The 23,885-nt window shown below is 37.7% G+C and overlaps 1 protein-coding gene across 2 annotated transcripts in view; it reads right to left on the bottom strand.

Annotated features, from left to right (window-relative positions):
* The window catches only part of LOC150097440 (metal cation symporter ZIP14-like), a 219,265-nt gene that overhangs the window by 136,622 nt on the left and 58,758 nt on the right, over nucleotides 1–23,885 (bottom strand). The gene's annotated exons all lie outside the window — the stretch shown is intronic.

Raw genomic sequence — 23,885 nt, 5'->3', positions numbered from 1 at the left:
GGGATGCTACTGATATTCAGCACTTACAAAATGATTTGAACAGGCTGGAAATTTGGGCAAACGAAAATGGCTGTCAGTTTAATATAAGTAAATGTAAAGTTATACTTTGGAGTGATTACAGTTCCAGCAAGATATTATATTAGCAGGGTTATGCTATAAGAAATTTAAGAGGCAAGGGATTTTGGCATGTTATTACTAATATTATTATTATTCTGGGCAACTCCAAGGAGTCTACAGACTCATCAAGGGAGGCCTTTACATAATGTCAAGAACAACTATTCAACATTCACACAGTATCTATCATACCTCACCTTGAACTCATTAATGGTCGTAGCACCCACAACAGACTCTGGCAGCTTATTCCACTCGTTCACCACTCTCCAAGTAAAAAACCTAGTCTAACATCCCTGCTAACCACATTCTTGCCAGCTTCCATGTATGGCCCTAGTCCTCCCACCACCAGTCCTATTCTTAAAAATATCTTCTGGATTAATCTTATAGAAACCCTTCAGTAATTTGAATGTCTCAATCATATCACCCCTTTTCTGCCTATCAACCAATTTTTGCAATCTATAAATCTTCAACCTGTTCTCATAAGGTTCATTCCACAGACCTACAATCATCTTGATCACTCGTCTCTGAATCCTCTCCACCTCCTCCCCATCAAGAAGAAACCCTGGCACCCATATCTGGGCACAGTAGTCTAGATGGGGTCTTATCAAGGCATGATACAGAGGGACAATAACTTGTTTGTCTCTGCTTGTTAAAGTATTTTTCAGAAGACAAGTGATTTTGATGAGCTGATTTAGCCACTTTTGCAATGTTCCCCCTAAACTTCAATTCCCCTATTCACCAACACTCCCAAATCCCTGGCCTCATCAATCTCCTGGAGTACGATTCCATCAACGTGATATACTGCTGCTATTCTTTTCACCCCAAAATGCATAACCTTACGCTTTGCAACATTAAATTGACATCCATTTTCCCTATCCCAGTCCTCCAAACTATCCAAATCATCCTGTAAAATTTTGACATCCTGTGCACTCACAATTGCTCTACCCAACTTTGCATCATCAGCAAACAAGTGAACACTTCCTCTCAGATCCTTTCCTATATCATTGATGAACAAATTGAAAAGTAGTGGTCAAAGAATAGAGCCCTGCGGCACACCACTAGTCACAAGCCATCTTTTGGACTCAACTCCTGAATAAACCACTCTCTGGTATCTCTCCATCAACTACCCTCCTATCCATCTTACCAAACCTATATCCATCCCCCATCTGCTCTAGTTTACTGATTAGAGTTCCATATGGTATCCTGTCAAAGGCCTTGGCAAGGTCCAGTAGAATCACTGTAAACCCATTATCCTTATCCAGTTCAGCTGTCACTGTGTTATAAAACGTGAACAAGTTACTTAGACATGATCTACCCTTCACAAAACCATGTTGTCCCCCATACAATATCCCATTTTCATCTATCCAATCCTGTATTCTTCTCTTGACTAATTTCTCCAAGACCTTGACAACGATTTCTGATATGCTAATCGGTCGGTAAGTGATTTACAACAGCAGTCTTGGAACCTCCTTTATGCAGCGGAACTATTTTCCCCCTCTTTCCACTCCCTCGTGACTAACCCAGACCCAAGACTCAAATTAAACAAAATGGTCAAGGATACTGACAATTCTTTAGCAGCTTCACATATGACACGAGCTGGTATACCATCCAATCCCACAGATGTATTGACATTGAGGTTATGCAACAGACTACTCACCTCCACTTCATTCACCAGAATTCCCATATAATCTATTGGTTCATTCATTTCTGCAATGTCACCACCTGGAAGATATATTCTTGCAAAGTGCTTGATCAGTAACTCAACTATATCAACTGATTCAGTTACCTCTCTACCATCGGCATTCTTTAAAATCATTCTGCCATATACATTTTTTCTTTTACTTGCAACAGATCGAAAAAGCTGTTTAGGATTCTCTTTAGCCTGCATGGCCAATGTTCTTTCGTAATCCTTTTTTGCTTTTCTTACCACACTCGTTACCCTTCTGGCCTGCGCTTTATACCATTCATGTGCCTGCCGGTCACCTTTCTCCTTAAATTCCCTCCATAGTTGTTTCTTTTTTTGCAGCTCAAGCTTAATGGTGTTATTCATCCATTTAACCCCTACTTGATTTATTATTCGGACTCTAGGTATACAGTCAGCCATTGCTTCATGCAAACACTTCTTAACTGCCTCCCATGCACTATCAACTGCTAGCCCTTGCAGTTGTACATACCATGGTACTGAACTAATCAAACTCCTAAGCTTGTCATACTTACCAGCCCGATAATTCCACATGTACCCTGTCTTAATTGTAAAATCCACACCTTTAGCCAGCTCCCAAGTCGAGACCCTATGATCACTCTCACCAATTGGTGGCAATGTGGTCATATTTGTTACAGCCAAATCCTCAGATGCAATTACTAGGTCAAGCACTCTCTGACCCCTAGTATTTTCCATTACATGCTGTCACAGATAGCATGTAATAGAAATAAAATAACCGCATAAAATCCAATTCTTTCCTCCTATGTGTCCTCTCCTCACTCCAATCAATGCGACCATAGTTGAAATCTCCCATAATAATTACCCTCCTTCCACTCATTTCTTCTATTTGCTTGTGCATACTATCCCCACCATCTTTTCCATCATCTGGTCTATAGCAGCACCCAATTGTATATTTTGTTCTGGTGGTCACAATCTCACACCAAATGGCCTCTTTTCTCTATCCTGCAATTCAAATTCTATTCTCCTTGGCTGCAGCTCATCAGCTATCATCAACAATACTCCTCCCCCCATTTTATTCTCCCTGTCATTCCTGAACACACTATACCCATCACATTCAATCCTACTAGCTATATCATCTACAGTCAGCCATGTTTCACTAATACCAATAACCTGTGGTCTGGAAGTGCCAATCATAGCCCAAAATTCTTCCTTCTTGTTCCTAATACTCCTAGCATTAGTGTACATGAATTTCAGACCCCCTATTAGCCCCCTACCTTGATGCCTTATACTAACTATCCCATTGTGATTTGTTGTCCTTATTCGCTCGGGCATATTATACTCATTCATAGACTCAACTGCCTCCCTAAGGTCTGCATATCTACTCCCACCCTTAATAAATCTAGTTTCAATGATTCTGCACATCCACTTCATTCAACAACACTTTTTCAAGTGTCCTTACACTGAATCCATTCAAATGCAAGCCATCCATCTTATATAGATCCTTTCGCCCATCGAACTCACTCCACAGGTCCACAAATTCCACACCACTCGTCATATATAACCTACGCATAAAGTCGTTTGCAATTATGGCCCTCCTTTTAAACACTTCACTGTCATACCATGGCAAAAGACAAATCATTCTAACTCTCTCACTCTTTTCTTTTGCTACCTCAAACAATTCATTCAGGTCCTCTATCATTTCCATTTTATCTCCTTTCAAATCATTCGTACCTGCCACAACAATCATTTCTTTCACCCTTTCCTTTTGCTCTCTAATAGACTCAGTTACGTCCTTGATGGTCGCACTAGGTTGGTACGATTTTGTCAAATCCTCTACTAACACACCTCATACTAATGAATCTAACGAATGTTGGTGGATAGGAATTTAAAGTTCAAAGGTCACACAGCAAGAGTTGCAAATACAACTCAGAAGATAATTGTGATGTTGAAGCAAACCTTTACATGCAAGGATAATGAAGTCATTTTGCCTCTTTACAAGGCCTTGATAAGATCACACCGGGATTATTGTGCACAGATTTGGTCTCTCAGGTTCCAAGGGGATAAAGAAGCTGTGGAAAGGGTGCAAAGAAGAGTTTTATATCTGGATTATGGAATTTAGATTATGAGGACAGATTGCGAGTATGTGGATTGCAGACTCGACTCCAGTTAACAGGAAAAAGAGGGGTGATATGATAGAGGTCTATAAACTTTTGAATGGGTGTTATAGAATATCAACTGATGAAATTTTATTTCATATGAAAGGGGTGGAGAGAGAACATGGGGACATTCATGGAAGTTAAATTTATTTGCAGTCAAGATGGTAAGAGCTAGGTTTTTCTCCCAGAGAGCAGTGAGTAGGTGGAATAAATTGCCCTTAGTGAGTGCATCTAGAGTGAATGATTTAAGGAAAGGTATGATAGCTGGTTTGAATGATTCATTGCCTCCCTCGATGAGTCCTTGACTCCCTGGAAGTCTCAGATAATGATAATAATAATAATAATAATAACAGGATGGCTGACTGACAGATATCAAAAAGTAGTATATGGAGGCTGTGAGTCTGGAAGATTTAAGATAACCAGTGGCAGACTGCAAGTCCTTAGAGCATTGTTATTCAATCTATACATTCATAACATTGGGAAGGATCTGACAGGCAGCATACAGCTATTTGCTGATGATGCAAAGATAGTGTAAAATCTTGTATGGAAGGAATTTAGAAAAAAATTTCTTCTATACCGATTTTACTTGGGAAATAAAATTAATACAATATACTTGTAATTTGATTAATACTTAACTCATTTTTTGCTGTACTAAACCTGAAAAAAAACCTAATGTTTTTTTCAGGTTTAGTTCAGGTTTGGTTTTGCTGTACTAAACCTGAAAAAAACGTTACAATAAACTGTAATAAGAAAATTGTACAAAAAAAGAAATGACTCAGACGGGATTAAAAATGTAGGAGTTCCAAGGAGTTCCAAGGTCAGGAGAGCAGAATAAAAGGGGGAAGAATCAATGGAAAAGGGGATTTTCTGTTCTGCTCTCAGTTCCTGCTACGAGGAGTTTCCTGTGTCCTGCTGTTCCAAGGATGAGAATCCACATCCCGCCAACAGAAGTCCGACAATGATAGGAAGTTCGTAATAGCAGTGACGGTCTATTCCAGAATTCCTACCACTAAGTTCCTAGACGATCTCCGTGTGTGAAATATCATCGATGTCGTAAAAAGTGCCCATGTGTGAATTTTACCGGAAAGTTGAAGAAGGTGTCAACAATCTCTAGGATTTTATATAATGAACTGAATGACTAAGTAGCAAGTAAGACCTTGTATGTAAAACTTTCCTAGATGTAAAATTTATGACAGAGAGTGCTTATTTTATTGTTTGTTAGCATAAAGAACAGTAGTAAAGACTGAAAGCCGTTTTGTTAAAATAATTGTGAAATAGTTTGCAGAGTTATGTTAAATTAGCTAACATTATTGTATGTGAAAGTTTTAGTATGGTTAATAATATTTACAGTCTGAGTTAAATTAATGTGAAGTGTGTACAGGTCTGTTCCTGTGTCTGATCTATATGTAAGCATAATTATTGCATTAGTCATTAAGCTTAAGGGTGATATATTTAATTAATCTAGTGGAGAACCAGACACGTGAATTTATAGTGTTTCCACGTTAATTTTGCTGAGTGAATTAAAAGCCTGAAAGATTTTTGTACGTTTGTACATGTAGTATTAACTTTTATATGTATCTTGATTTAGCATGAATAAATTGTTTTGTTTGTCAAATAACTTACCTGATTCTGCCTTACCAATGCACTTCTCATAAAAAGATAAAACCTGTGTGACCTTAAGAATAAAAGTAGCCACAACTAACGACTAGCAGACCTAAATGTTACTTGACTTGAGTTAAATATTAGAGATATTTCCATGTTGTGCTGGGCAATTTTTCTTGCATGTATAGGAGGGATATACAATTCCTCTATGTGATCTCTGATGGCGCAGTCGTAAATACAAATAAATTTTTAGAGATCAGTGTCAGAAAAAGCCGGCTATTTAGACAAAGAAATTGGCTCCAGTCAGAGGCAATTCTTAAAATACGTACATGTAAAGTAGCATAGTCACAACCTTGAGAGGGGGAAGATTAAATTGATAGACTGAAAGGATTAAAGGTGATAGACTATTTAAAGCAACGAGATTACAACCGGAGTATGACTGATAATAAAAATTTAAAAAATTTTAATTTGTATTGAGATATAATAAAGGAAGTTCAAAAGATACGAACTTGAAATTTAAGATCAAGAATATAAAATATGCAATATTTTTACAATAGTAAAGGTAATCACGAGTGTGGCTAATATGCAGTACTTGCAGAATGATTGAATAGCCTAGAATTGTGGGCATGTGACAACAGCTATCAGTTCAACATTAGTAAACGTAAAGTCATGCAATTTGGTGTAATGAGATATCCAATGTCATTTTATATTAGTTGGAACTATGCTAGAAGAAACTGATCAGGCTAGGGATCTTGTAGTTTTAGTAGACAGGAAGTTGAAGGGCCATATAAGAAAGACTACAAATACAATTCAGATGATAACTGTAATGCTGAAACAACCTTTACATGTAAAGATAAAGAAGTCATTCTGACTCTTCACAAGTCCTGGATAAGACCTCACTTGGACTATTGTGCACAGGTATTGTGTCCTTTTTTTTTCTCCCCATGGTGATTCTAATATTGAGATTGTGGAATGCAAATTATTAAGACAAATTGAGAATTTGTGGACTGCAGACTGAAGACTACTTTCTCCATAAAACAGGAGAAAGAGAGGTGATATGATTGAGACTTACAAACTTCTGAAAGGATCATACAGGATATCGGTACATAGAATTTTTCATTTCATGAAAGGTGGGGAAAAGATGAGAAGGCATTCTTGGAAGTTCAGAATGAATGCTGTCAAGAAGTGGGTAAGAACTAGATTTTCTCTGATAGTATGCTGCATGATTGGAATATATTGGCATTGAGTATTGTGTGTGGAAGTAGTGCGAATGAATTCAAGATCAGGTATGACAGTAGTGCGGGTAGTATGTTGCCTCCCTTGATGGATCCTTGACTTTCTGAAGGGACTCTCTTAATGATTTTATTTCTGAATTATCTGGAGAAAGATTAGTAATTTTGCTTTTATTTAAATTTTCATACTTCAATAAGATGTGTATAATAAAAAGCATTAAAACAAAACAGTTTTTGTTATATATGGTGATTGTGTAGAGATTTTTTACTTCTTTTTACTTTTATTTTGTATTAAATTTATAATTAGTTGTGAAAATTAAAAAAAAAAGTTGAATGAGATTTTGCTTTAGGGGATTTATTCTTGGTTCTCATTTCCATGCTACAACACTTCAACCTAAGCAGATGCTTATTAATTTTTTCACATGGTCGATTATCAATGAGTTAGCTAAGCCAATGAGTGAGATACAAGCTTATAATGACTTAATTTGAACAGAAGTAACCATATATCTATTATGGCAGCAATGTAGATCATTGCTTCCCAATCTTTTTGTGTTATGAGATTAACATACAGAAATAAGCAATATTTGCATGACACAAGTAAAACAAGTGAAAGATAGAAAGAATGATGCAAAAACACAAAACTTAGTATAGTATGCCCACACTTGCTAGAGCTTCGCTTGGCTTTGTGCCAAGATTAGTCTATTCATGCTGAAGGTGGTAAAGAAATGCAGGATGTACGAATTGGTCACCAACATGTGAAATCACATGCTTCATAGGTAAAATTTTCCAACTGTTATACAAGCAAAATAGTTCCCACTTGAAAAACTACAATGATCATAAAAGTGAAAATAATTTTATGATGTGTAATAAAAAACAACTCATCCCACAATATGGATTGATTACCCTATTATCGGAATGGATCCTCCTTCTGTTGATATGTGCAGAAGTGTCGAAGGGTCTCGTACTCACAAATAAAAGTGAGTAAAATATTTTAATGAGACATTTGACCATATATCATTAAACATAATTATTTACATTGCAGTTAATGCTTGAAAAAGCTATATGCCAGTGTTTCTCAACCTTGGTCCACGGACCACAGGTGTTCCGCAAAAATGGGACAGGTGGTCCGCAGGCAAACTTAAATTAATTAATTAAATCTATATTTTTTAATTATCTAAACAAATTAAAATTGAATAACTTTACTAGTAACTGAGAATGAAATGATGAAGCTATTGTTCTCCTAAAAGTCCTGATGCCGCGCCCCCCCCCAGTGGACTAAGTAGGTGTTCTTCGTCGTGGCTGAAGGTCTGCTGATGTAAGCCTCCCAAATTTGAGGCAATCTCATACAACCAAATTTGTTGAGGTTTGGAGAGTTTCTTAGGGCTTAGGCTGATTCCATAAATAGTCTTTCGAATTTGTATTTGCTATGGTGTATTACTGTAGCTTTCTTCCATCGTATTCTGTGGCGTGTAACCAGAGGATGGTCTGCAAGACAAGAATGGCTATACTGATGAAAACAGATGTAGTCCTTGTGTTCCAAAATTATGATATTTACTGTCCTGCCTGTTTGGCCAAAGTAAGACAGTTTACAGCTGCAAGAGAACTGGTATACACCAGGTAAGTCTAGGGGAAGTGGTTGGTCTTTAGTGGAGCGGTGAAGGGATGCCAAATTTCTGTACGGTCTGTAACAGGAGGTCAAGTCATGTTTTTTTAAGATTTTGGTAATTTTTCCTGAGGTGCCTCGGATGTAAGGAATGGTAATGGAGTTAGAGTAATCCTTGTTGTGTAGGGGGGGGGGGTTTGTAGGTGTCAATATTTTTTAGATTTTTTTGGGGGATGGGGGTTGGAATTGGCTGAGAAAGTGTTGAGGATGCTTAAGGGTCAAAGCTGTATAACTGAGAGGAGACCTCCACATAGCCTTTAAAGGAATGCGGAGAACCGACCAGGGCTTCTGACCTAATGTCCAATCCTCACCTTCTCGTGGTGCACCCTATTGGGTATCTACTTGGATACTGAACGGACGAGGATGGGCTGGCAATTTGGGATTTAGCCGACCAAATTGTATTCTTATTGGTTAAACCAAAATATAGAATGATGTACAACATGACAAAATTTCATGCCGGCTGGGGCGTCGCCCGGTTAAACAAGGCCCCCGTTGTTTTCGCCAGGGAACCAGGGCGAACAGTGAAAAGTCAGCTACTGGAACAAATCTGAAAATAAACCCCAACTCAACATCACCAGAGTTAAAGATCGGTACTATCAACGTAAGAAGCCTGAATGACAAAGAAATGGAGCTAGCTGAGGAATTAGATAAGTACCAGATCGACATAATAGGGGTGACTGAAACAAAAAAGACCAAAACTGGTGAGATCTTTCTGAGCAATAAATACAAAATGTTATATTCAGGCAATGACAATCAAGGAAAAGAAGGACTAGCCATGGTAATCAACACAAAATACGAAGCTAATCTTCTTGAATGGCAGTCAGTCTCAAGTAGAGTAATGTGGGCAAATATGAGAATGGGGAACTGGACAATGAGACTTATTTGTGCCTATGGTCCCACAGAAGGTTCTACTAAGGTAGAAGTGGAGGAATTTTTTGAGGCTTTAGAAAAAGCAACTGACACAATGAAAAATGAAAAGTTAGTCCTTGTTGGGGATCTAAATAGCAGAGTAGGAAATGATTGTGATACATGCAAAAATATTTTGGGAAAATTTGGAGAAAAGAGCAAAGCTAATAATAATGGCAAATATCTGTTGGACTTCTGCTCAGGACATGGACTGGTTATTACTAACACCATGTTCCAACATAAAAATGTGCACAAATTCACATGGAGAGAAGAGGCTAGGAATAAGAAAAGTCTCATTGACTATGTTATTGTTGATAGTGATGGTTTCTCCCTGCTGCAGGACACCAGAGTGTACAGAGGATTTGAAATTGGAAGTGATCACTATTTAGTCTTGAGCAGGATAAAATTGAATTTCATATTGAAAAGAATAACATGTAAGAAAGTTTTAAAGCGAATAAAAGTTGAGTAGCTCTCAGATTTGAGCTGTAGACTAAAATACACAAAGATTATTGAAGGAAAAATGAAAGAGTTTGAGAACAGGAATCAAACCTTGGAGATTCAGTGGCAAACTCTGAAGAAAACATTGATTGATTCTGCCAGAGAGGCATGTGGTGAGGTTGTTTGTAAGGATAAAAAAATCAGAACTCCCTGGTGGACACCAGGGGTTAAAGAGGCAGTGAAGGAAAAGAAGAAAGCATACCAAAAGTTCCTGTCAAATAAGTCAGCTTGTGCTCTTAGAGAATATAGAGACAAATGCAAGAATGCTAAACACTGTGTAAAACTAGCTAAACAAAAGTCATGGGAGGACTTTGGCAAGAATATAGAAAATAAATATCAAGAAGGTGGCAAAATATTCTGGAGGTTGTTGAAGAAGCTTAAGAATGGAGGAAAGAGTGCTATAAAAGGAATTAGAGATGATAAAGGTGACATGAAAACGGGAGAAAAAGATATCCTTGAAGTATGGAGTAATTACTTTGAAAAACTGCTAAATGAAACAAGCAGTGATGACAGCGCAGTGGTAAAAAACACTGACCAGGCATGCAGTCAGGAATACATATCCATACTTGAAGTAGAAAAAGCCATCAAAGGCTTGAAATGTGGAAAGGCAGCAGGAGTAGATGATATTCGACCAGAAATGCTGAAGTATGGTGGTATAAGAGTCTTACAGTGGCTGCACTGCATAGTTCAGAAAGCCTGGACAGAGGGACGAATTCCCGATGATTGGAGGAGAGCTCTCATAGTACCCATATATAAAAAGGGAAATAAAACTGCATGTGAGAATTACAGAGGTATTTCCCTACTGAGTGTTCCTGGCACGATCTATGCAAGTATACTTGAGAAACGGTTGAGAAGGATTGTGGAAGAAAAGCTTGGTGAAAAACAAGCTGGATTCAGGCCAAATAGAGGATGTCAGGATCAGATCTTCACTTTACAACAAATAGTCAAGAAATCATGGGAATATAACAAAGATCTCTATTTAAGTTTTGTCGATCTTGAAAAGGCATATGACAAGGTGCCAAGAGAGAAGCTATTCAATACGCTGCAGTTATATGGTGTCAATGGGACATTATATCAAGCAATACTTAGTCTTTATTTGAATTGTAAGTCAGCAGTTAGAATTGAAGGAAGTACAGGAAGATGGTTTAATGTTAAATCTGGTGTGAGACAAGGATGTACATTATCCCCTGTGTTATTCATTATCTATATGGATCACATTATGAAGGAAAGTGGTATTAAACCTGATATCAAAATTGGAGATGTTAATGTCAGCTCTTTGCTTTATGCGGATGATGTTATACTTCTAAATAAATCCGCTACAAGTCTGCAAGATTCTCTGACTAAATTGAATAGATCTTGTAATAGATATGGTATGAAGGTCAGCAATAAAAAGACAAAGACAATGAAAATAGGCAGAATCATTGAAAATGTCAACTGTGTTGTGAATGGAGAACCTGTGGAACAAGTAAAACATTTCAGCTATTTAGGCACGATTTTTACTGAAGATGGTAAATTAAATATAGAAATAGACAACAGAATCAGCAAAGCTGGTATGGTGGGAAGTCAATTGAATAAATTCATATGGAATAAGAGAGAAATTAGTCGGAACACTAAATTAGCTGTATACAAGACAGTGTTCAAACCAGTTTTAACTTATGGATCTGAGAGCTGGGTCAGAAGTAAAACACTTGAACAAAGACTAGAGACTTGAGATATGAGAGTCCTGAGAAAGATTATAGGCGTGAACAGATGGCATCAGTGGCAGTATCATATTAAAAACGAGGATATTAGGAAAGAACTTGACATTGTCAGCATCCAGGAATGCGTTAGCAGAGCTTCTCAGGTGGTATGGTCACCTAAACAGAATGGGCGAGGAAAGATTAGCAAAACAAGTGTTCTCTGCCAGGTTGGCAGGAAAACGAGAGGTGTTTTCCTGCTATAATCAATCCACCTATAACTTGGTCTTCCGAGAATAAGACCAAGATATAGGTGGATTAATACGGTATAAAGTGCTTTAGACGATAGAAATATAAGATCTGATAATATTGGAGTGTTGACAAGTAACAGACTGATTTGGAGGAAAATTGTAGATAGGAAATTAATAATGATGTAATTTTTTTCATGTAGTACTATCATATCCTGTACACCCCTTGCGGGTACATGGCAGGAATTTGATGATGATGATGATGAGTGTTGAGGATGCGATTTAGTTCAATGTTTAGGGGCCATGTCGTTAGAACAGATTAGTTTAGCTCTGTTGTATAGTACAGTGTTTTCACCACTCCATATTGTTGTGAGGGGGGAGGGTTGTTGGTGAATGTACCTGCCTGTATGGGTGGGTTTTCTATACACTGAGAAAACCAAGGTTCCATCAGGCTGGCGGGTGACTAGTGTGTCTAGGGAAGGGAGGCTGTTGTTTTTCTCTTTTTCCAGCATGAACTTGATTCTGGGGTGTTAGTTGTTTACGTGCGTTTGTTTTTTACTCTTAAGTTTGAGAATGGCGAAACCAGGGAAACCTCATTCTATCGGGAAAAATTTGCTACTTCCAGCTATAAAAGATGTGATAACTAATATTTAAGGAATTGACAGCATACACTAGAAATATAAATTAAATAAACTTTAATATATACTTTCCAATATTTCGGCAAACGTCACGTTGCCATCTTCTTGGGAACTTAATACAAAGACATGTGCACACAAGTACAACATAACAGCAAATGAGAACTGAAGCTAGGAAGCTAACGTTTTCCTAAAGTCATGATGGTGCCCCCTGGCGGGGTATATTGGTGGTTCTTGGCCTTTGGGCTGAAGTTCTTCTGATAAATGTTTCACATATTTGGGGCAGTCTCATGCATAACTAATATTCCTTAAATATTAGTTATCATGTTTAACCAGCGTATAAGCCTCTCAACAAGAATAATGATCATCCATGGAGATTCCTTCGCACGCAAGGCCAGCCATTATGGCAAGCTTAAGTTATCCAGACAACTTAACCGTCTGGCATTCCTAAAACGCAGTCGGGATAATCAAGTTATCCCAAACTGTGTAAAATTTAAACACCGCTTCGTCTCACAGAAAGCTCTCCGTATCTACAACCGGGCAAGCCAGGCTTTACTTCGGGAGCAAATTACCGCTACACGCGGCTCCCTAGCCGACATAAACAGAGCTATTTTAGCACTAGAGAATGAGCTTTCACTTACGCTTAATCACGAGCTTTGGTCAGTCCTACATGACGTCTCGTGTACGGCAGCTAATAAAGAATTCGAACGAATACGGAGCCGACATATCAACAAGTTTGATAAATTAATAAAGAACTCGGCGTCCAAACCTAAACTACAAACCAACACTGTAGTTAACTTTTCTTCAGTTATCTTGAAGCCTGAAGCACTCAACGCTCTGTCACGTGGTCATAACTTCACCATTGCTCCTAAGAAATTACCGGCCGAGGAATTAATGATCCAAATTGAACGCGGAATTCGCCAACTTCCAAGCCACATCGCCAACGATATTCGATTGGATGTAGTCTGTGTTCTCAAAAAAGCAAAACCTCCAAAATCCAACATATCCATTAGTGAATACAAGGCACTACAAGAATTGAAGAGAAACAAAGAAATAGTGATCACCAAAGCGGATAAGGGGAATGCCACTGTGGTACTCAACCTTAATGACTACACAGGTAAGCTCAAGGCTTTGCTGTTAGATCGATCCACTTACCTCCCCATTAATTACAATCCCACCAACTCACAAATTAGAAAACTCCATAGGCTCCTTAAGAAGGTTACTTCTTGGCCTGTGGAGGTTACCAACAGACTAAAACCCTACAACTCTAGACCCCCCTGCATATATGGACTCCCAAAAATACATAAAGAAAATGTGCCATTACGTCCCATAGTGGATGGCATTGATTCCCCCACTTACAAACTAGCCAAGCATTTAGCCAAATGCTCTCACACTATACTGGCAACACACCATCACACATAAAAAACTCAGCCCACTTCAAAGCCAGTATAGAAAACCTTACACTGCAACATAATGACATAATGGTCAGTTTTGATGTCTCCTCCCTATTCACGAATGTACCTCTCAAAGAAACCCTAGAGGTAATCCAAGCTAAATTTCCTCACGATATCTCAGCCCTAGTTCAGTTTACAATGAACTCAGGCTATTTCGTTTGGCAGGAAAAATTCTACAAACACATAGAGGGGACAGCCATGGGTTCACCACTTTCCCCACCCTTGGCCAACTGCTTTATGGAGACTTTTGAAGAGAAAGCCTTAAACTCAGCCCCACAAAAACCTACCATATGGCTTCGCTACGTTGATGATGTGTTTGCTATTTGGCCACATGGCCCGGATTCACTACTCTCCTTCCTAACACACTTAAACAACCAACACCCTAGAATCAAGTTCACCCTGGTAAAAGAGGAAAACAATAACCTCCCCTTCCTAGACACACTAGTCACCCGTGCCAACCTGATGGAACCTTGGTTTTCTCAGTTTATAGAAAACCCACCCATACAGGCAGATACATTCACCAACAATCCCATCACCCCACCCTCACAACAATATGGAGTTATTAAGACACTATTCAACAGGGCAAAAATAATCTGTTCAAATGATCAAGCCCTAACCACTGAACTAAATCACATCCGTGACACTTTCTCAGCCAATGGCTACCCCCCCCCCCAAAAAAAAAAAAAAATCCAGAAAATACTTAACCCAGTTATCCACAACCCACCACCCCCTCCCCTTCACAAAAAAGATTACTCTAAATCCATCAACATTCCCTACATCCGAGGCGTCTCGGAAAAAATCAACAAAATCTTAAGAAAACATGACTTAACCACTTGTTACAGACCACATAGAAAATTGGCATCCCTTATCCGCTCCACTAAAGACCAACCACTTCCCCTAGACCTACCTGGTGTATACCAGGTCCCTTGCAACTGTAAATTGTCTTACTTTGGCCAAACAGGCAGGACAGCAAATATCAGAATCTCAGAACACAAGGATTACATCCAATTTCACCAGTACAGCCACTCTGGGCTTGCAGACCACGCTCTGGATACTCGCCACAGAATAAGATGGAAGAAAGCCACAGTCATACACCACAGCAAGTTCAAGTATGAAAGACTATTCATGGAATAGCCCTTAGGAACATGCCAAACCTCAACAAATTTGGATGCATGAGACCGCCCCAAATTTGGGAAACATTTATCAGAAGAACTTCAGCCCAAAGGCCAAGAACCACCAATATAGCCCGCCAGGGGGCACCATCAGGACTTTAGGAAAACGTTAGCTTCCTAGCTTCAGTTCTCATTTGCTGTTATGTAGTACTTGTGTGCACGTGTCTTTGTATTAAGTTCCCAAGAAGATGGCAATGTGACGTTTCCCGAAATATCGGAAAGTATATATTAAAGTTTATTTAATTTATATTTCTAGTATACGCTGTCAATTCCTTAAATATTAGTTATCATGTTTAACCAGCGTATAAGCCTCTCAACAAGAATATAAAAGATGTGGTAAAAACTATGTTTGGCAACAAGTTACTAAAAGATGTTGATTTAATTCCTCTTTGAAATGACACTGTCGGCTGCAGAATTAATGATATAGCAGGTGATGTAGAATCCCAGTTAATCGAAAGAGTTAAGAAGAGCCCTTATTATGCATTACAAATAGACGAGACTACTGATGTTACAAGTGATGTGCAGTTAACATGCTACATAAGATATGCGCATGATAACAACATTCATGATGATATTCTGTTTTGTAGAACTTTGCCATCCCGAACAATTGGAGAAGAAATATTTCACCCTATCAATAATTACATAATACACAAAGGGATCCAGTGGGAAAAATGTATATGCTTCTGTTTGAATTACAGGCAGGCAGGAATAGTGGGGTTGTTTCTATGGTCAAGGGAGTAGCTCCGGAAATGAATTGGGTACATTGTTTCATACATAGGGAAGCAATTAGCCTCCAAATGAATGCCACCAGAATTTAAAACTGTGCTATATAACACTGTAAAGCTAGTTAATTTTATTAAAGCTTGACCGTTAAATAACAGGTTAGAGTAGCTCTAACATCGCAGAGTAGCTCAGTACTCTGCGATGAAATGGGCAGTGAATATATACAACTTTTGATTCATTTAAAATTCGCTGGCTTTCCAGGAACAAAGTATTAACAAGGCTATTTCAATTAAAGCACGAAGTTTTATTATTTGTAAATGAATGTAATTCTTATTTTGAATCACTCCTTGTTGACGAAGCATGGTTATCAACACTATTCTATCTTTCAGACATTTTTTCGAAATTAAATGAACTGAATCTCTCCCTTCAGGGAAATTCTTTAACTGTTCTCGATGCCTATGACAAAATAAAGGCATTCGAGAAAAAACTGGTTTTATGGATTAATTATGTAAAAGACAGACAATTTATACCATTTCCAACATTGGAATCCTTTTTAGTGGAAAATTATATTTTTGTTGATTCTGAGTTTCTGGAAAGAGTTTGTGACCATCTCAAAAATCTGAAACGGAATTTTGAAACAAATTTTCCGAATAACTTTTATAAGAAATTTCTGTGGGTTCACAATCCATTTCAGACTTGCAGTCACAAGAACGACCTTTCGTTATTGAAAAAAGAACAATTAATTGGGCTTTCAAGTGACGGTGGACTTAAAATGCAATTCTGTGATCTTGGTTTGGCTCGATTTTGGATCTCGCCTTCAGTGAGAAATGAATTTCCCAAATTATCTGAAGCAGCATTGAAAATTGTCATGCAATTCTCTAGAACCTATCTTTGTAAGAAAGAATTTTCATTGCTCCTTCAAATAAAAACAAAATACAGAAATAGTCTTTGTGTGTGTGCCGATCTTCGCTGAATTTGACCAATATTGAGCCAGATATCCAGCAACTCTGCAAAGGCCGTGAAGCTCAACCATCTCATTAAAAATAAGTAGTAACATAATTAGATCATATTATTTATTTGTTTAATAAAAATTAAAATTTTGTTCAACGATGATATACTTTTAATCTTTTACTTCCAATTTAATTAATTATGTTCCCATATGTATTCGAAACATGCTTTTAGATTTATTATGTTATAAATGGCACAGTTTTTCCGAAATGTTGGTAATTCCTACTTAGGTTTTATAAAAAATTACAAAAAGTCAAAATGATGTATAGGGAAATAAATTAAAAACACCATGTTTATTTTTGAAGTAAAACTTTAATTTCAACGTTAAAAATGTTATTTTTCTTGCTTCTCTGTTCGCAAAATCGTCGATGACATTGTTGACGTCTATTTCATCACTCAGTTGCTGTTTTATAGACAGTAAGGCAAGATTTCTTAAACAGCAAAAAAGTGCAGCCTGGAAAGAAACGCTGCTATGTGCTATTCCTGATTGAGATTTTTTTAAAAATTATCCCTTTAAATTCTTGATAGTGCCCACTAAAAAAGGCTTTGTTCTGCCAGATAATGGTAGTAAATGGCAGAAGATTATTTATTGCTGTTTTCTCCAGTTGATGGAAATGAAATGCTTTCCTGTTTTTAACCGAAATTAGGAAAATTGAATCTCTTCTAAATGAACTTGAAGGGCACAATCACACTTTAAATCTAACAGCTCATACTTTTCTTTCAATAATGAGGTGCATATGTAGTTCATTTCACACCATCACTTCATTATTTGAGAACTGTTCTAGACAGATATGATATTTCATCTGAGGAGGAGTATAATTATGGACAGACAAAATCAAATTTGCAATAATTTTCTTGTGAACCTAATAACTTCAACTTTTTTGAAAATTTGTCTATTATGATGTGAAAATTAAATCTGTTTTATTTATCACATATAATTATGATTCCCCTCAGGTCCTTTCTATCTATTCTTATGATTTAAAGAAACCTTTCAAGTAGTAAACTATCAGCTTGTAATTAAAAACCTTTCTGGCATTTCCGAGCAATAAGGCAGAGTAGCATATAAACTCTTCCCTATTAGCCTTTTTTAAATTAAAAAAAAATATTCAACTGACTGATAGCCAATAACTGGTGGTTTTATACTATAAAAAATGCACATCCATAAATATTTTTGATACCTTCTTTACAGTACCACAGTGCTACAACAAATCAGTTGTGAAGCAATGGTATAAATCACACCACATATTAATCACGACATGAACACCAATAGGGAAAGAGATGCGAGAGAAACAAACTGAAGAGCAATTTTCAGTACTCTTGATGCTTAATATTATTAAGCATTATAGTTACTTCAGAAGAGCCAACAGCAGGAAACCTGCATCGTACCTTTCATCCCTTGACAAAGCAAATGACCATAACTTTTCCTCTACTGCTACTACACCTAGATGGCTCAGTTGCATCATCACCCACAGAAATAAACCAATCTCATATCATCATACTTTTTCTCAAATGCATGCATGGTTGATTCTGACAAATTTCTCTCAACCATTCAAAACACCCAACACATGCCCCCTCTGATTTTTGCTGTTTGGCCTAAATCCAGCTTATTATTCACCAAGCTTCTCTTTCACAATCCTTCTCAACTGTTTCTCAAGTATACAGTTTCTCAGACAGTATGTTACAGAGGGCACACGAGGATTAAGGGTCTTGGATTTGGTCATCTCATCAGAGGATGTAATTATAAATGAGGTGTCAAATCATCCACCAATTGGTGAAAGTGACCATGAGGTAATTACCTGGGTGGTTGCCAGCAGTGTGAGGACCCCTGTGAGAAAAGGGTATATGTGGAACTAAAAGGGGGTGATTATGAAGAGCTCAGGAGACAGCTTGAAGGTGTAGCGTGGAATGGGGAGTTAGCTGGAAAAGAGATCAATGCAGCTTGGGGGATTTTCAAAAACTATCTAGTAGATGCAATGTATTCCAAGGTTCAGAAGGTGAAATAAGGTAGGTGTGAGATGGATGAATAAAGAGATTAAACATGCAAAACAGAGAAAAAGGGCATTGTGGAAGCAGCATAAGAGAAGTGGAAATAACCAATTTCATGAGGTCTACAAAGACCAGGCAAGGAGGGTGACTTGGTTGGCAAGAGTAGCTAAAGAGAGGTATGAACAGCAGTTAGCTAATGAAGCCAACAAGAATCCTAGGGAGTTCTTTCGATATGTAGCCAGAAAAAGAAAGAATGATTATGGAAGGATGACAGTGATTGGAGAAAATGGTATAAAGATAGCTGTTGCAGAATGTGTGGTGGAGATACTTAATGAGCAGTTCATAAAGATCTTTCAATCTTGTGAATGTGACTTCATGGAGAGATTGAGAGCAGTTGATCATGGGGAGGAGAGACTGACTGTAAGTGAGCAAGAGGTGTTTGGCAGTTGAGTAAACTAGATGTAAATAAGGCTGTGGGACTTGATAATATATCACCGCGTATTCTGAAGGAATGTGCCAGAGAGTTGACACCTGACTTGACATATTTTTTTAATATGAGTCTTGCACTTGGTCAAGTTCCTAAGGAGTGGAAGGAGGGCAAGATTGTGCCACTTCATAAAGGAGGTGATCGAACTCAAGCATCAAACTATGGGCCTATCTGTGTTGGGTGTTATGGTTAAGTTGTTGGAGAAGCTTGTGAGAACTAGGATCCAGAGTTGGGTCGACAACAATGGTATTATCTTTGATGGACAGCATGGATTTGCTATAGGGAGGTCATGTTTTAGTAATCTACTTACTTATTACAATAAAGTGACTGCTTCCTTGGACAGAGGAGAAGGATACACAGTAATATACTTGGATTTCGCAAAGGCTTTTTGATAGAGTACCTCATGATAAGGTGACAGTCAAACTAGAGCAGATGGGGTTGGATATTAGATTAGTGCATTGGATTGGAGACTGGCTATATGATAGGTATCAACAAGTTGTGTATGGGGGGGGGGTGCGATATCCAGGAGAAGGAAAGTCACTAGTGGAGTGCCTCAGGGGTCTGTTTTAGGGCCATTACTGTTTAACTTGTATATTAATATATTAATGATAGTGGCAAAGATTTGGATGGAGATATTCAGTTGTTTGCAGATGATGCAAAGTTGGGACGAACCATAAACAGTAGTGAAGATGTTGTGGCCGTGCAAGAAGACTTGAATAAATTGAGTGATTGGGCACGGAAATGGGGATGTGAGTTCAATGTTGCAAAATGTAAGGTTTTAAAATTTGGAAAACAAAGATGAGATGCAGAATTTATGCTCGGTGAGAATATATTGTTGGAGATAGAGGAAATAAGAGATCTGGGAGTGATAGTGGATAAGGATCTAAAATTTAGGAGACACATCGCCGCCAAAATTGTGAAGACAACACAAAGGCTTCTGGGAATGATGCAAGAAGACAGTGACGTGTAGAAGTAGGGAGATTCTTGTTCCGTTGTATAAGGCTTTGATTAGGCCACACATGGATTATCATGCCCAGATTTGGTCACGGGGTTTTCAGAAGGATGAAGAGATGTTGGAAAGGGTCCAAAGGAGACTGACTAAGGTAGTTTCTGAACCTCTGGAATGTCAAGTATGAGAAAATATTGAGAAGATGTAATTTGCAGAGTCTGGTGGAGAGACCTACAAGTAGGTAAGGGGTTATTATAAGATCAATGGTGAAGTTCTACAGAGAATAGTAGGAGATCAGGGGAGAACCAGAGGTCATCCCTGGAAACTGTATAAAGAGGGTGTGAGTAGGGGAGCGAGAGGGAGGTTTTTTTCGTGCAGAGTTGTGAATGATTGGAATGCCTTGCCTGAGAGCGTGGTGTCTGCAAGGAGTTTGAGTGTGTTTAAGACACGGTATGTTGAGATGTGTGTGTGATAAAAGGGCCTCCCAGAAGAGTCTTTGACTCCATGAGGTCTTGGGGTAATAATAATAATACTGGCATAAATCTTATCAGGAACACTCATTAGAGATATACCTCTGAAATTCTTGCATTCAGATTTATTTCTCTTTTTATATATTGATACTATGGGAGCTCTACTCTAATCATCTGGAATTCATCCCTCTGTCCAGGTCCTCTGAACTATGCAGCGCAGCCAACGTAAAACTTTTATACCTCCATATACATAAGCATTTTCTGGTCAAATATCATCTACTCCAGCTGCCTTTCTACATTTCCGACTTTGATGGCTTTTTCTAATTCAAGTATGGATATGTATTCCCGACTGCATGCCTAGTCGGTGTTTTTTTTTTTTTTTTATCACTGTGCTGTCATCACTGCTAGTTCCATTTAGCAATTTTTCGAAGTAATTACTCCATATATCTTTTTCTCAGTTTTCATATCACCTTTATCATCTCTAATTCCTTTTACAGCACTCATTCCTCCATTTCTGAGCTTCATCAACAACCTCCAGAATATCTTGCCACCTTCTTGATATTTATTTTCTATATTCTTACCAAAGTCTTCTAATGACCTATGTTTAGTTAGTTTTACAGAATGCTTAGCTTTCTTACATTCGTCTATGCATTCTCTAAGAGCACAAGCTGATTTATTTGCCAGGAACTTTTGATATGCTTTCTTCTTTTCCTTCACTGTCTCTTTAACTTCCTGAGTCCACCATGGAGTTTTGATTTTGCCATCCTTGCAGACAACCTCACCACATGTCTCTCTGGCTGAATCAATCAATGTTTTCTTCAGAGCTTGACACTGGATCTCCAAAGTTTCATTCCTGTTCTCAAACTCTTTCATTTTTTCTTGAATAATGTTTGTGTATTTTAGCCTACAGTTCACACTTGAAAACTTTTATTCACTTTAAAACTTTCTTACATGTTCTGCTTTTCAATATGAAATTCAATTTTATCCTGCTCAATACTAAATGGCAATCGCTTCCAATTTCAAATCCTATGTACACTCTAGTGTTCTGCACCAGAGAGAAAACATCACTACCAACAATAACATAGTCGATGAGACTTTTCTTATTCCTTGCCTCTTCTCTCCATGTGAATTTGTGCACATTTTTTACGTTGGAACATGGTGTTAGTAATAACCAGTCCATGTCTCGAGCAGAAATCCAACAAGTATTTGCCATTATTATTAGCTTTGCCTTTTTCCCCAAATTTTCCTAAAATATTTTTGTATGCCTGACAATCATTTCCTAATATTTAGATCTCCAACAAGGACCAACTTTTCATTGTCTCAGTTGCTTTCTTTAAAGCCTCAAAAAATTCCTCCACTTCTACCTTAGTAGAACCTTCTGTGCGACTATAGGCACAAATAAGTGTCATTGTTCAGTTCCCCATTCTGATAGTTGCCCATATCACTCTACTTGAAATTGCCTGCCATTCAATAAGATTAGTCGCATATTTAGTGTTGAAAACTATGGCTACTCCTTTTTCTTGATTGTCGTTGCCAGAATATAACATTTTGTATTTATTGCTCAGAAAGATCTCATCAGTTTTTATCTTTTTTTGTTTCAGTCACCCCTATTATGTTGATCTGGTACTTATCCAATTCCTCAGCTAACTACATTGTTCCATTTAAAAGAGATCATTAAATTTCCAAAAGGGGATGCTTAAGGGTCAAAGCTGTATAACTGAGAGGAGAACCCCACATAGCCTTTAAAGGAATGTGGAGAACCGATCAGGACTTCTGACCTAATGTCCACTTCTCACCTTCTCGTGGTACACCCTGTTAGGTCTCCACCTGGATAGTGAACGAACAAGGATGGGCTGGCAATTTGGGATATTGGCTTAAACCACAATATTAAATGAAGGTACAGCATGACAGAATTTTATGCTGGCAGGGGCGTCGCCAGGTTGCACAAGGCCCCCATTGTTTTCACCAGGAAATCAGGTCAAACAGCGAAAAGTCAGCTACTAGAACAAAAATCCTAAAACCCACCCCAACTCAATATCACCAAAGTTCAAGATCAGTACTTATGTTGATAGTACTGATGTACTGTGTCCACGGTAGATGTGAAGAGATTAGTTGATAAGACATCGCTCTGATGTACTCCTCTACTTGAGTTAATTTTAATCAGGTGATTGAAAAGGGTGATATTTGTTGTGCCTTCTTTGTAGATATCTTTTATGAGTTGGATGCATGCTTTTTCTATGCCTTGTTCTATTAAAGCTTTGAATACTGCATTATGTTCAACAGTGTCAAATGCCTTTTTAAAATCTATAAAAAGAAGACAAAGTGGAATCTGGTATTCTCTGCCTCTTTCTGTAGCTGAGTAATAGTTTGAATGTGATCTATTGTCGAAAAGCCTTTTTTTAATCAGGCTTTGCTGTTCTTTGCAGCTATTTTCTTTGATGGAGGTTTGTATTTTTGTTGAGGATGATTCTGGCAAATATTTTATATGCGTGTGTGCTAATAGACAGATGAATCTGTAGTTATTGATGTGTTCTTTATCAGCTTTTTTATGCAGAATTATGGTCTTTGATGTCTTCATTGAGTGGGTACTTTCCTTAATTGTATATATCAGGTAAATCGTTCTGCTACAGCTTTAAAGAGTACTTGTCCACCCATTTTTAATTCATCAGATTTTATACCATCAATTTCTGGTGATCAGTCATTTTTCATATGGTGGATAGCCATTTTTACTTCTTCAGGTAGGACAGATGGAATTTCCAAATTTTTGTCTGGTACTGGAGCTGTGATTACCTGTCTCTACTATACTATATACAGTCTATATATATAGCAGGGGTGGCCAGATTTTTTGCAGCAGAGCCTTAGTTACCTACCAGAAATTGTTAAGAGCCACAAATTTACTTTTTGGAACATTTTTAAGGGCAACATCAAAAGCTTCCTTAACATCAATGCCATGAGTACTATCTTTTAATGCTATTAAATCTAATAATTCTTCTCGCGTCACTCCGTCTTCAAGAACGAAACGAATAAAAATTGCTAATTGTGGTTGGTTCTTTTGCATCTTTTAAATTTTCTGACAAGTGTTATATTCTGTAAATTATCGGCTGTGTTATTGTTATATCCTTACTTTCATATAATGTTATTTCGTAAGTCGTAGGCTCAATCTTATTATACATTAATTTGCTGTCTCTAGAATCTATCCTTTTGCTTACTCAAAACTTTGTACAATCAAAGTCCTACTGGCTA

The sequence above is a fragment of the Typopeltis vanoorti genome, chromosome 17, assembly GCF_054136105.1.
Source record: "Typopeltis vanoorti isolate ZY-2024b chromosome 17, IOZ_Tvanoo_1.0, whole genome shotgun sequence".
Lineage (NCBI taxonomy): Eukaryota > Metazoa > Arthropoda > Arachnida > Uropygi > Thelyphonidae > Typopeltis > Typopeltis vanoorti.
Note: the sequence above shows the minus strand (reverse complement) of the source record. Positions and strands in the feature narration are given on the sequence as shown.